Source organism: Equus quagga, chromosome 7 (assembly GCF_021613505.1).
Source record: "Equus quagga isolate Etosha38 chromosome 7, UCLA_HA_Equagga_1.0, whole genome shotgun sequence".
Lineage (NCBI taxonomy): Eukaryota > Metazoa > Chordata > Mammalia > Perissodactyla > Equidae > Equus > Equus quagga.
In genome coordinates this window covers 73744182-73759766 of record NC_060273.1, presented here as the reverse complement: position 1 = coordinate 73759766, position 15585 = coordinate 73744182, and the positions used below count along the sequence as shown (strand labels likewise).

General features: G+C 43.2%; 1 protein-coding gene across 2 annotated transcripts in view; it reads left to right on the top strand.

Moving 5' to 3' along the window:
- SH3RF2 (SH3 domain containing ring finger 2) overlaps nucleotides 1-14196 on the top strand; it is a 125366-nt gene extending 111170 nt beyond the window's left edge. The window contains exon 11 of one of the 2 annotated variants that reach the window (XM_046668163.1): nucleotides 13931-14196. The gene's annotated coding sequence lies outside the window, so the exon portion shown is untranslated. The other variant, XM_046668162.1, reaches the window with a different exon arrangement.
- Nucleotides 14197-15585: the final 1389 nt, after the last annotated feature.

The following is a 15585-nucleotide window of genomic DNA, read 5'->3' as shown; positions in this document are numbered from 1 at the left end:
CTGAGTGAGGAGGCAGGGGGACATCTGAGGGGTGAAGGAGGGGCACAACCAGCTGAGGACAGACTCTGAGAGCCATACTTGAGGAAATGGTGTCCTCAAGCAGCATCAAGATCCTCTCTTAGGGCTTGTCTCCTTCCGTTCTCATGTGGGACCAGCTCCACCTGCCCTGCCCTTCCCCATCCCGTAGACAGGAATTTGGGAGCAGGAAGAGTTTAAAGCAATGCTCCACCTGTGACTTGGTGAGATGCAGGACTGACTCAATACAGGCTCACTGACTTCCATCTTCTCTTGAAAATTTAGAAGGTCTGTCCACACCAGGCCTGCATTTCTGAGCGGCAACAATCTGGTGGGGCTGTGTCAGGGTCAAGGCAGCTTTAGTCACATAAACAGACATGCACTCTTCAATTTACCACGGCTCTACTAGCCTGCTTCCCTCACTCACATGACCTGCCCCTGAACTGGGCATGTTCCCCTAGGGACTGTGTGCTGCAATTCATCTCCTAGAGCCATCGTGAACGCTTGAAAGTTAGAGCTGGATCCTCAAAGATCAGCTGATCCAGGACACTCAGGTCTCACGAGCATAGTGGGCTAAGCCTGGGCCCTGCAGAATGTCATTCAGGAGCTTTGAGGTGGGGACTGGGCATCTGTGTTTTCAACAAGCTCCCCAAGTGATTCTGGTGCATATAAAGTATGCGAATCAGGGGCCACCCTGTTGGCACAGTGGTTAAGTGTGCACGTTTCACTTCAGCGGCCCAGGGTTTGCCAGTTTGGATCCCGGGTGCAGACAGGGCACCACTTGGCAAGCCATGTTGTGGCAGGCGTCTCACATAGAAAGTAGAGGAAGATGGGCATGGATGTTAGCTCAGGGCCAGTCTTCCTCAGCAAAAAAGAAAAGAGGAGGATTGGCAAATATTAGCTCAGGGCTAATCTTCCTCAAAAAAAAAAAAAGTATGTGAATCAAATCCACCTTTCTCATACTGTAGAGCAGAGCCCACATTTGGCAGGAGCAGGGCCACACTGGTTGTTAATACATTGAAATAGGCCTGTACTGATAGGTGAATAGTGGGTGCTCTGAGCTCCTCACAGCCTCTCCCGACTCCTGCACCCTGACCTTTCCCTCAGGTCCTCCCCATCGCTCTGCTATCCCACGCTAAGGGGCTAAGGCCACGTGCAGCTGAGACCTCCAGCAATAAGGCCCGTCTCCATTCTGATTGCCTAGCGCCTACGCCGTACTGGTTGTTAAAAATCTTGACTGTTACCCTGCTGTGCAAAATAAGGCCCAGAGAGGTCACTCAGAGGACCCCGGTTCTACCTTTGCTAAGAGAAGGGAGTGTTAACATTTCCAGCAACCTCTCAGGTGACCATGAAAGAGAGTCACTTAGGGAATGTGTTTGGCAGGCAAGACCAAACCAGGGGAGTTAACTCTAAAAATCCTTGCAGCAGGTTGGTGTCATTAAGAATAAATCTTAAAAGAACATTTTGCTTGAAATAGAGCAATGTTAAATGATCAAGCCATCTGTTTTCCAGGCCATCGTATAGTGTCCTAGACCAGAGCAGAAACAAAATGTTCCCAGGAAGCCCTTCTGCCTACTGGCCTATACTTTGACAAATAGAACACAGCAGAGGCAAGCTTAAAGATGGCAGGAGCAGGGAGCATGGAGGAGCAGTGCAGACTGACCTGTCCACCCATCCATTCGTTCCACCACAGTTGTTTATCACCCACTCTGGACCAGGTTCTGTGAGAGGCAATGGGGATACAGAGGTTATCAGGATAGATAAAATACGTGGCCCTCCCAGAGTGCTGTTTCTTATTAGCTTTTTTCTGGATGGGGCTCCTTTCTGCTTTTCTCCCCTTTTTTTAAATTAAATGTTATATGTATAATTATACAGGATCATAAAATAAATAACCATAAACTTACCACCTACATTTTTTTTTTTTAGGTTTACTTTTTGGTGAGGATGATTGGCCCTGAGCTAACATATGTTGCCAATCTTCCACTTTTGTTTTTCCTCTCCAAAGCTTCAGTCCATAGTTGTATATCCTAGTTGCAAGTCGTTCTAGGTCTGCTATGTGGGATGCCACCACAGCATGGCTTGATAAGCGGTGCTAGGTCCCCACTCAGGATCCAAACTGGCGAACCCTAGGCTGCCAAAGCAGGACGCATGAACTTAACCACTCAGCCACAGGGCCTGCCCCCAACCTAGATTTTTTAAAAATAATAATTACCAATACCATTGAGGCCTGCTGTGTGCTTCTCCCAATCTCGTTCCTTTCTTCCCCTCCTCCCCACCTCCCTCACAACCGCTCCCGGAATTCCATGCTTATCCTTCCCTTGTAAATTTCCCACACATGTGCCATACGGAATTTTCAGGGCAGCTTATAGAGGTGCTCACTAACACTAGTCAAAGCAAATATTGCAACCTGAAGCCATAGACACCCTGCCTGAATATTTGAGCTCCCAATTGGCTTCTGTCACTGGGAGATGAAGGCTTTGATTCACTGCTAGGAATTGAGATTTTTGATGCACCATCATGTCTGGTTTTGAGAAGTTCTAGTTTAGAGGTATTTTTATAAGAATTCTTCCAAATACAGCTGTTTTGGGAGAACTTGTTCCTCCTGAACAGGGAAAATGTGGGTTGTAGCCGTGCCCAAATTATGTGAGGATAGAGCTGTCTAGGCAACTCATCTCTGGGCCTTTCCTGACACCTCTGGGCAGCCGACTGCTGAAACCAGAAGCAGCTCCTCAGTATCTGAAACTAAAACAGATCTTGCTACTGCTGACAAATTCTCATAATAACCTTGTGAAGTATGCAGGGAAAAGCGGTTTTTGTCCCCAGACTACAGATCAAAAAACTGAGACTCAGAATGTTTCAAAGCCTTGCTTAAGCTCACATACTTAAAGATGGAAGAGAGACTAAAAAAAAATTCTCTCTGACTCCAGCAATGATTTCCACCATTTACCAAGCAGCTACTATGTGCCAAGCACTTCATGTGCATTATGCCATCCAATCCTACCAACCCTGTGAGGGAGGTACTGCTATTATCCCATTTTAGAGATTAGAATTAAGGTTCAGAGGTCAAATGACCTGTCCAAGGCAATAAGGACTAGAACCCAGGACTCTAAGCCCAAACTTTAATCTTAAATCACAACGTCCCTCTTCTACACTGGCAACTATAAACACACGTATAACATGGTTGAGGTTGGAGAAGATGGACAAATGGGTGTGTGCTGCTGAGATCATGGGGACAAGGATGAAGATGGGGACCCAGGGTGATGGTTTAACTCAGAGGGTCAAGCCCTCTCAGAGAAAAACTACAAGATAGGGTCTTGTCATCCAAGAAGTAGGGGTGAGAAGGAAGGCAACTGAGAGTGTTCTGTACAGAGAAATCCAAAAAACAAGCCTCCCCCTGCTGCAAGGGCGGCCAGTCACAGCCAAGCAACTTGAAAAAGAACCAAAGCTTGTAATGAGGTTCTGGATCATTGACGTCAAAACACGAGGATCATTTTGCATTCCCTCGATCTCTCTCTCTTCATGAGTTTATTTCTGGTTTTGCCTGTCCTCACTCTAAATGATACAGAGCAGAATCCCAGAAGAAGGGGGATGTTATTTCCAAAATGACCCCCACTTTCATCTTCTCTGTGAGAACAAGAGGGCTCAGAAAACTGACATCTTCCAGTGTTCCACGCTGGTATTTATCCAAGGTTCAAAGGCAATTATTTTTCGGGGTAAATACACACCCACAGATGCAAGCTCATTATGCAAATAGGGTCACTGCTGATGGACAAGAGCTGCAGCCTGATAAGGACTAAAAGGATGCCCGCCAAGACCCAGGGAGAAAGGCAAAGACATTAGCAAAGGCCACTTTGTGTATCCTCGGCTAATGCTATTAGAATCAGTGCTAGCATGACCAACCCACTTGATGAAGGCCATTTACGATGTCAGAGTTTGACTGCTGTAGGTCACCTATGTCCTGGAAGCCAGAGCCATCCTAATGTCCTTCCCATGAAAACAATAACTCCCCGGACCATCCAAGAGGATTGTGAGAGCTATTTACGTTCAGGAGACCCTCACAAGTAAGCAATAAGCAAGCCTGAATCAAAACATAAGGAGGCAGCTAAAACAGACCTGGAGGACCAAAGAGAATTTCAAATAAGTATCACCTTCAAAGGGTTGTATTCAGATTCCTACCCCTTCCTCACCACTTCCTTGGGGCGATGTTTTACATCTCTGTCAAGGAGAGAGCAGGAGAACTGCATTGCATGAAGAGGGCATGTCAGTCACAGCTCAAGAGAGATAGCACCAGCTTCCATGACAAGCAACAGAGCATTCAGACAGTCAGAAAGGGTGACACTGTTTGGAAGGAAAGGTTAATTTTAGATATCAGAACCACATTTCCAGCACATTCTATTTATAAGCTGAATTCTTTTTTTAAGCTTAAGTTGTTTTTAGACGTTCGCCAATTTGAGAGCTTAGGCCTTCTGCATTATGGAGACCTCCAACAAAGGTCTAGATTTTAAAGCATCAGTCAACAAGGATTTGGTAGTAGCTATACCAGCTATATTCCCAATCCTCTAGAACTTCACAAGATATGGAGAAGCAATATAATGTAATAGCTAGGGTGATGGGTTTTAGAACAAAGCCATCTGGGTTTTTGTCTCAGCTTTGTCACTTACTTGTTACATTTCCTTTCACAAATGACTAAAGAAACTTGGAAACGTTTCGACACTCCCTAAACCTGTTTTCTCATCTGTAAAATGGGGATCAGAACCTCCACTTCATAGGGTTCTTGGCAGGATTAAACGAGATGAGGCATGTACAGTTCTGATGGTGGTATTGAGTACACCAAAGTGTTCAATAAGTGGTTATGGAGGCACAATTCAATAACAGAGTGTACAGTAAATAGCGAGGCTCTATCAGGCAGACAATGAGAGAGGGGGTTACAAGGGAGTGTTTTAGTTGTCAGGAGAGCTTCACTGAGGAGAAACAGGTTCCAAAAGATGATACGTGGAGAAATGGTATGTGGAGAAGAAAGCCCCTGGGCTCTGGATCACGTGGCCCCAGGTTCAAATCCTGCCCACACCGCTTCTTGGCTGTCTGACCTTGGACAGGTTAACTAACCTCTCTGAGACTTTCTTTACCCAACTGATGAGTGGAAACAATAATCAGCATTTCACAGGGTTATTGGGAAGATTCAGTGAGACAGGTAGGCCAGATGCTGGTGTGCAGATGGGACCCTAGAAGTGGGAGCTGTTAGAGGAATTTGCAGGCAGGAGAAAGACTTGACAGCAAGTGAGCAGGAGAAATGCTAAATCTAAGAACAGAATCTCACTAGCTGCCATTCATTAGATGTGTGCTAAATGCCAGGTACTGGCTGACTTCTTAGCAGGTTGATGACAGGTCTTTAAGAGCACAGTGAGATCTAGATTCAAATTTAGGCACTGTGTTTCCTCCCAGTGTTGCCATGAGCAAGTCACTTAATCTCCCCAACCTTTTGTTCCCTTGCTTGTAAAATGCAGGGACTGACTGTGCTTTACTCGAGGGGTTTGGTGGGGTTTAAATGAGATCATGGACACAAAGTCATTAGCCCAGTGCCCAGCATATAGAAAATCCTCTATAATGTTAGCTATCATTATTATTGACATTCATTTTCTCACTCAATCCTCACGGCAATCCCATGAGTTGTTATTGTCTCCTATTCATAGGTCAAACAACTGAGGCTCAGAGGATAAGTCATCTGTCTAAGGTCACAGTAAGGAAGCAGTGGGGCTGCTCTGTAAGACTAGAAATCTAAGCTGCTTGGCTCTCATGGTCTTTCAGATAAACTGGTAAATGGCGCCAGGATTGAGGCAACATGACGATTATTTTTAAATGCATCCTTTGTCTAAACCCTTGTTGGTCTTTTCCCTTCTGGTCATTTCCACCACTGCACCTCCTCGTCTGTTGAAGGTTTAAGGTTTAGGGTTGTCTGTGACCCTGAATGCAGCCCGTGAGCGCACTGGTGCTGCCCCTCTGTGGACTTGCAGCTTCCCAAGGTTGACAGGTTTTATGAAATGTCCTTTCTGATTTGCAAATAGGTCTGACACGGCCATGCTTCCAGCTGGCTGGTGATTTCGATAACAACCCCTCCTCTTTGGTGCCAATTAACAGAAATTAAATGTCCCTGGCATAGTTTGTAATTCAGAAAATGCATGTGCCGATTAGTTAAACCCCTGCTGGACACCCCATTATGACCAAGGGGCCCCAGGCCAACATCCCTGCTCTCACTCCATCTCCATTTAAAGTCACAGAATGTTTTCTTCCTGAGTAAAAATCAATGTCCCCTCATTCATTTATTCATACATTTTCATTCAACAAATATTGACTGAGCTTCTACTGTGTGCCAGGTTTTATTCCGTACAGTTGGGATACAGCAGTGAACAATGCAAGTAAGGTCCCTGAACTCGTGAAGGGGAGTAAATGGTAAACAAACGTGCAGGATCTTTCTATATGACAGATATTATAAGGAAACAAAGTGATGGGACAGACAACAGCTGAGGGGTAGAAACTACATTAGGTACAGCAGCCAGGAAAGGTTTCTCCAAGGTGGTGACATTTGAACTGAGGTTTGAAGACTAAGAAGGAACCAGACACACAGCATGGCAAAGTGAACGGGAACAAACTCAATATGTCAAGGAAATTCATTCATCAGACATTTTTGATCATATAATAAATATGTGTTGAATGAATAACTGAAAAATAGATGAATCCTCTTTTTTCTTGCCAAGAAGGACTTTCATAGGAAGGATGAACTTGTGGGAGATGCCACAAGCACAGAGGCAAGTTACTTCCCTTTTCTCCAGCCTGGTTTCCCATCTCTAAAACAAGGCGCTTGGCTTAGCACTAGCATTCCAGGGCTGTGGGATCTGCAAAACTCACCTTCCAAATGGATTGGCCGTCATAGCTCGTTAAAGCAAAGACTATGCAGCAAGCAAAAAGCAATCTGTCATATTTTTTAAGCAGTCAAAATCATTGTTTGGAATTGTGTAGACAAGGCATGAAATGTCATCTGCTTTGTTATCATTAGGATATATTTATTGAATTTCCACGCCCACTTACTCATTCCAAAAATACTTATTATTAGTTGTGAGTGTCTCTCTCCCACACGGTCCTTCTTCTCCTCCTTCTGCCCCACCCCCATCTTCCCCTCACCTCTCTCTGGCACACCAGTTAAGAGCCCAGACTATAGCATTGGAACACCTGAGTTGTATCTCAAGTGTGACTCACTGTATGACTCTGGGCAAGTCATTTCACCTCTCTGAGTCTCAATTTTCTCATCTGTATAATGGGAAGAATAATAGAGGCCATCTCACAACAATCATATAAAGTAAATACTGAGCTATTATTATCCTCATTTTGTAGATTAGGATGTAACATTTTAAGACCTCAATTTAAGAAACTGAGACTTAGGTTTTTAAGGCAAAAGTAATGAGCGTGACAATGAACCAATTTAATGATCTGTATCCACCTTTCCATTCTTTGAGATAACCAAGAAACAGGATCACAATAAATAGCCTTCAAGAAGTCTCTTGATTCATAATAATACTTTTGAGCCAACAATTACAGAACACCGGCTGTGTGCCAGACACTGTTCAATGCTCTTTACTTATATGGACCAATTTAAAAATCTCATCACAACCACACAAAGTAAACACTATTACTATCACCATTTTACAGACGAAGAAACTAAGGCCTAGAGAGATTAAATAATTTCCATGGGGTCACACAGCTAGGAATTGGTGGTGTTTGGGGAGAAACCCAGGAAATCTGATTCCAGTCTGTGCTGCTAACCACCTGCCACCTCGTTTAAGATGAGAGGCAAAAGCCTTCCTGCAGACCTCAGGGTTTTCTACTTCCAATAGATTTGTCTTCTGAGCACTCAGTAAACAAGGAGTTATTACCTGCCTGATCCTGAAACCCCTGGCCTGTAGACACAGCACTAATAAGGGCTGCTACCCAGCCCTGCACAGGGCCAGCCACAGGTAAATGTGCACGTCCTACCATTGATGGGATTCTCGGTTGCCTATTAAAATGTCAGTGGATCGGAGAGTTGAAGTTCTTTCTCCATCGTTTAGCAGAACCTGGAAGATCAAATTAACGCAGCAGCCAGCCTTCCCCTGGCAGTTACTTCCCTATTATTTCCCTGTCCCTGCACTCACTCTCAGAAATGCTACATCACAATAAATGTAGTTAAAGAGTAAATAAAACACTGCTGCCTTGGGGTCCAGGTGCAGTAATCTCAAATAACCTCACCTTCAATCTCCCAGCTGCTGACACCAGGCCTGACCTGCAGATCACAGTGGCCATTTTGGGGCCCAGTGTGATATTAACAGGTCGACATTGATATTAACATCTCCAAAGGCACATGCCCCACGTAGGCACAGGGAAGAGAAGCAGGCTATGTCTAACACAGGTGCCTTCCCTTCTAAGGGCTAAAAATCATAAGGATGAAGCTCCTGCCCACATTTGGTGGCTTGTAGTGAAGACAGCACGATTCCAAATCCTGTGTAACTTATTGACATAGGGGGATGTGGAATGCATCCTAGTGATCATAGACTTTGTATTCATGCCCGCTTCTCCTGCTGAATGTAAAGCAGCCACCTGGAGCCTCTGACAGCACTTCCTTGCTCTTGTGCCAAGTGGAGCACGTCAGCAAATGAGTAAATGCTGCATTGCATTTGCAGGCTCCAAGAGCTTTGAGAAGCTCAGTTTTGAGCCCAAATGTGGCTGCCTGTTTGAAAGCTCAGGCTTCTTCTCTTCACTCAGTCTCTGTAACCATGGTTCACAGTTCTGCTTTTGGAGAGTGCAGGTTTGGGTAAGACTCCCAAAATCAGTGTTTCTCATAAACTTTGCTTGCAAGATCTGTCCCACGCCATCCCACAAAGAATGAGGCTGTGATCATCATTAAAGTTTCCCCAAGGAGAAAACTGGTCTGTTAAATCAGCATGAGTGCTCGAATAGAAATCAGGCTCCAGAGGAAAGAAATTGGGCAGGAGATGAAAAACTCCCCCTTAGACTCATTTCCTCTTTTACTGGATTTTCATGAGCACTCGCTTGTGGACAAACCCTGAGGCTGCATGTTTTAGAAGGCAGGTCTTTCTAAATGTTATTGGACCATTTCCCATCATCTTTTCACTTTCTCCTGTCCCCCTTCAGCATGGTCAGTGGGGACTTTATTTTTACTCAGAAGGGCCAAGAGCCAAGTACTGGCTGCAAAGTCATAGAGAGCAGCGACTCCTGGGATGCCCATTCAAACAGCCTGCCCTCACCTGGATGAGGGGCAGCCCGAGGTGTTGGCTGCACGTCCTTCTGAACATTCTCAGCCTTAGGAAGAGACCAGGGGCCAAGAGCTGGGCAGGGAGAGGAGGACATTGGTTACACATGTGGGGATGATAAGGATGCAGGTTGACACGTTGAATTTAGTAATCAAAATAAACCATAGAGGCCTTGGAGAAATTCTGGGGGCTCATGGATTTTAACTTTTTATTTTTGAAATAATTTTAGACTTAGAGAAATGTTGCTAAAACAGTACAAAGAATTCCTATACACTTCTCAGAGCTAGGTTCTCTCAATATTAACATTTTATTATGTTTGTTTTGATTCTCACTCTTTTATATATATATATAAATATTAATTAAATAGTAAATAAAATTTTAATATAAATTATAGATATAATTTTTCTTAACCATTTGAGAATAAGTTGAAGATCAAATGCCCATTTATCTCTAAACATTTCAGTATGTACTTCCTAAAAACAAGGATGTGCTCTTACAGAAGCATAATACACTTACCAAAATCAGGAAGTTAACATTGATATAGTACTATTAACTAATCTGCAGATTTTATTCAATTGCCTTACTATTTTTTCAATTGTCTTACTCTTTTCCTTTATAGAAAAAAAATTTTTAGCTTTATCTAGGACCACATATTGCATTTAATTGTCATATCTCTTTAGTTTCTTTTAATCTGGAACAGTTCCTCAAGATCCATTGCCTTCTATGACCTTGGTATTTTGAAGGATATAGGCCATTTAGTTTATGGAATGTCTCTCGATTGAGGTTTGTCTGATATTTCTTCATCATAAGATTCAGATTATTCATTTTTGGCAGTAACGGATCATAATCTTTAGCATCAAATAGGAATCCCTGGGTCCATACTAGATAAATAAATAAATAGAGGAGAAGGAAGAGCTCTTCCTTACAGTAGTGTGCCAACTACTAAATGTAAAAGGAAAGAAGAATTTTTAGAAGTCACCATTTGGCAACCACTACAGTAACAACTGGTTCAGGCAAGAATCATCAATGGATATTAAAACTAGTGGGTGAAAGCTTGAAGAGCTCAGAGTAGCTCCTCACAAGATACTTATTAACACAAGGGGAAAATAGCAGCTTTATAGTGGAGAAACCTGGTAGACAGCCATCTTAACCAAAAGACCAAGTTTGCATCACCAGTAATGGGGAAATAGAGTCTATGTGCCTCTTGCTAAGATGAACTGAGGACGCGACGTCTCTTCTGTGAAAAGATAAATTCCTGTCCAAAAGGCTTAAGAACTTTAAAGAACTATAGTTCTTCGCAGGCTGCATTCACATACAATAGATTCTGAAATCTTTTTCACCTTCACAGACCCTGCCTTGGTAATCTTCCGAGGAGGAGCCAGCAACAACTGGGACACTGAAGAGAACAAATGATCTGTTTGAATGGAAACTGCTCAATGGAGAGTTGTGGACCATAAGATATTCCTCGGACATCAGGGATGATACAGGAATACCAGTAGGCTGGCTTCCAAGACAGAGAGTAATAGGAGAAAGAGCAAGTCTGTCTTTACCCATAGAGTCAATGGGTGGTAGGTCAGGATGGAGAAAAGCAAATGAGTCATGTGCTGTTACAGGTTACACAAGACTCCCATCCATCCTCTAATTCCATTCTGTTGTCAAAGCCAAACTTTATCTTGCCAATTTCTCTCACTTTGGCACCTAACCAACAAATGAAAAACTTGGACATCAAACGCCTTCCAGCTCTGTGACTGGCCTGTCTGTCCAGCTCAGATTTAGAGCCATGCAGGGGATGGCATAATATTCTTCTCCTGGGTGTTCTTCACAATGTCCCTAGCCTTCACCCACTCCCCTGACTCCCAACCAGGCATCTTGCATCCCTCCGCCACATCCTCATCCTTTTCCATTCCAATTCCATCCTGTTTCTCCCCCCAGCACCTTCTGATCCAGCGGGTTTCTCTTAGAACATACTGATCAAGGAAATAAGGACCTGGAACATAAAGAATCTCAGACAAGAAGAATCCGTGGCGTTATAAGAGAGACACCACAGACGGCAATGCTTACAGAGAGGCTATTTCAAGTCCAAAAATATAAAAATTAGTTACAATATGCATTCCTTTTTGTTCAGAAATAAGTCATCTTAAAGGACAAGTCATTAGAAGATATTCTACCCCTGGTTTGAAAAAACTAATTTAAAAGGCAAATTTTACATTATCTGTGCTAAACAGAGAGAGACATTGCACAGATAAATGAAATTCAGAAATACCCTGAGACTCTTTGAGCCATACATTTTCATCTTCTAGCTTATCTTAAGACATCAACAAGAATTTCATTTTTAAAAGCACATGCTGCACTGATTATCAAAGACAATGAAAGAATGCATCATTATTTGGATACGTTAGTTGTTTTAAAGTTCAGGATTATAATTTTGCACTGAAGCATCCTCAGTCTCTCATCCAGTCCTGCTTATAAGCAGGAGCAAGCATCAGCTAAACTATGAGCAGAGCAAGGATTATATTTTGTGGTTACACAAATGTTTTCTTCTATGTGAAACTGTCACATGAAGATTCAAACTAGCACTCATCTCTCAATGGGATGAATAACTTGGACTTGTTAATCACAGTCTTCTCTTAGTTAACCCAAGGGGAAGGTGATAATAAGCAACAAGAAGCCCCGAAGTATTGGCTTTATCTGCCAAGTGGTGAGTGGGAAGGCAAGAGGTATGATGAGACCACCAAAAGGATAATTCAGTGATGACATCTCCTTCTCACACATGGTCAATGATGGTGCTGCCAATTGTCGGTCACCCGTTGTCTCTGAACTGCTGTGACTAAATGTTGGTTCCATTTCTTCTAGGATAAATTCAGGTTTGCTTGGCTCCTCTTTAGCCTCAGCAGCAATGAATATAGAGATGCTGCCTTCAGAGTCTGGAATCTACTTGTTACTACCATGAGGCCTTACAGCCTACCTATAAATAGGTTTTCATGACTTTATTTTCCAGGGCAAAGTCATAGAATGTCAGAGTTAGAAGGAATTTTACTTCTATCAATGATGTATGAAAAGGTTAAGTATGGGCAAACTGCCCACACAAAAGCAAGTTGTATAAACTGGGGGGAACAACATAGCTTTTAATCCCCAGAAACCATTAGATCACATTGGCTAATTACAGCCTTGTCTTCAAGGCCCTCTCGCTCGGTTTTCTTCTATTGGCTTCCCCCTCCTCACATTTAGAGCAACAGGAAACCACCACTCCTAATTTTTCCACTTGCTGTTTTTTAAGTCTCTGGGAACTTTCCATGGCTTATAGTGGAGGATTTCATAGAGATTTAGCTTTTCCTTTGAACCTGCTTAGCCAATCAACCAAATATTTTCTTAAAACACAAAATGAAGAATCCAATTTGTTCCCAGCCAGCCAAGAAGCTTAGAAAATCTCCCCATCTCCTAAGTTTTCATTTCTGGACTGTCAGTTCCAACACATAGATTCCAAATATCATGGGTCAAAAGTGGTAGAGGTGGTGGGGAGGCACATAAGGATGAATTAGAATGATTAGAACGAGGTCAGCCCAGAAATCTACCCTAGAATAGTTTGCTGACCATGAAGTCTGAGTTTCGTCTCCTGGAATTGTCGCTCTTCTTACTACATGTGGGGTCAGGAGGAGGGGGTATTGTTTAGGGAAAAAAAGATGGAAGGGGAGAAAAATTCACTCCTCCATGGAAATATAAGCAGAAAACCTACAGACTCTTGTGTCTTTGCTTGTTTTTTTTCAGTACAGTGTTTTTAATAGACCAAAAGAGAATCTGTATGAGGTAATATGTATGTGAATAATGTTTATAAAAAGGGTATAATATGTTAGTCATTATGGACTATTGTATAAATAAACCTTAGATATATAAAATATATAAATGTTTAAAAATTATTTTACAGGGCAGTGGACACTTAACGACTTTCAAACTTTTTACTTCTTTGTTCCAAAAAATAGAGAGTTCCAGGGCTGGCAGCTTATTTCCTTAGTCTATTCCACTGTAAAGCCAGGGGATTTGGGGGGGTTTTGTTTGTTTTCTGGTTTTATAATTTATGATCTGTGTGGATTACTTTGAAATGCCTGTTACATAAGTGTTGGTGCTGTTTACCCACATGGAGTCATCAGAAATCTGTTCCACGCTTTGCGTGGAATTTTCTAATTCTAAACCAAAAGGAATTTTCTAGTGAGAAGAAAAATACACAGAATATGCCTTCACTGTTGGGTAACTCTCACATTTGTACCACTGACAGCTTTCTGTAAGTCTGAGGAAATGGGGAGTTTAATATCAGAGTTGTTGTGTCTCACTTAAATATTTGATGTTATATAACTTTTCTCCTGGGAAGAAAGCACATATTTTTGTTAACTCCTTTTTTCTTGGACTTGACATATTCTAGAGGAAACTAGGAGTCCTGGCCCTCAGCCACCTTGCTTCAGGACCACTCTCTACCATCACTTTTCAAAGAACCATCCACATATTAATTCCCCATTTTATGTTCTGTGCTTCAGTGGTGGAATCAATGTTTTTAGAGCCGAGAGTTTTCCTTTTCTGGGGCTTGAGGCTCTAATGAAGTGTTAAGTTTGCCCTTTTCCGTCCAGGCTGATGAGAAGAAGCAAAGGGAAAAAAGGGATTCCTCGCTGGAGCGGTCCCCTCGCACCTCTTCCAGGAGCCGGGAGGAGAACCGTGTCAGTAACCCGGGCGTGAAACACCATCTGCTCTCCATGCTGGGAGGGTCAATCATATGGAAGTGGAGAGATTACCCAAGTCTCCTGTGCCAAAAACGCATACTGTTCCCAGCTGTAAGCTTGTGAAGCCCGATGTGCGTCTTAGCATGAAACAATAAAGCAGGTTTATTTTCACTTAACAGAGTTGTCTCTCAAGTCTGGTTTTTTCGGGAGCTGGCTTGGAGAGGGAGTACTTTATCATAGACTAAATGTCAACATTGAGCACTTAATTTTTCCCAAAGGACTTTGGTTCCTGGCAGCGGCTCTGGACATCCAGAGGGAGAGCCGTGAGGAGAGGAATCCCTTTGCCGGAGGGGAATTGCTTAGTTGCTTAGTTTCGGTGGAGATGGCTGGGAGCAGGAGTGAGTGACACTTCCTCTCAAAGCTCACCAAGATGAGTTCACCTCCTAGAGCAAACTCTGGTTTGTACAACCATGAGGGCCCAAGAAGGCCTCTTGGCCAGAAGCCTTCTCTGCTGCCTAGTGCAGAGATTAGGAGCACAGCCTCAAAAGCCCAACTGCCTGTCACTTACCAGCTGTGTGGCCTTGGGCAAGTTACGTAACCTCTCTGTGGTTCAGCTTCCCTTTCTGGAAAATGGCGATATGATGGCACCTTCCTGAGGGATCTTAAGGATTAAATGTTTTAAAACATGTAGAATGCTTTGAACAGTGCCTGGCACACACAGGTACTCAATAAAATTAGTGTTTTACCACCTTCTCAATGTTCACCATACCTACCAACCATCTATACCATTATTTAATATTCTTATTTTAATTAACTCAATTTTAATCTAAAATTTAATTGAAGGAAAACTTTATATCCCAACTGTAAATGGAAAATTCTATAATTTGCTGTGAATATAAGGAACAGTAAAAGAGTAATAATAGCTCCTACGTACTGAGTCCTTGCTAACTGCCAGCCACTGTGCTGTCTTATTAGAATCTTCACAGCCCTATGAGGTTGGTACTATCATTTTACAGGTGAGGAAACTGAGGCACAGAGAGATTAGCAAATTTACCTGTAGTTACACAGTTCGTAAATGAAGAGGGCAGTCCAGGCTTCAGAGGCCAGGCCCCTCAGCGCTGCTCTGTGCTGCCGCCCGAACAACAAGAGTCTTCCAGTCGCGTGGGAGATGGTTGGTGTGTTAGCGTCCCAGGGCAGCTGTGACAGAGAACCACAAACTGAGTGGCTTAAACCACAGAGACTTATTCTCTCTGGGCTCTGGAGGCCAGAAGTCCAAAATCAAGAGTTGGCAGGCAGATGCTCCCTCCAGAACCTCTAGGGCAGGGTCCTCCCTAGCCTCTTCCAGCTTCTAGCAGCCCCAGGCATTCCTTGGCTTGTGGCAGCATCAGTCCGATCTCTGCCTCCATCTACATATGGCCATCTTCCCTCTGTGAGTCTCTGTCTCTGTGTCTCTTCCTTTAAGGGCAGCTGTCACAGTGGATTAGGTCCCACCCTAATGACCTCATCTTAACTTAATTGCATCTGCAAGACCCTGTTTCCAAATAAAGTCACATTCACAGATACCA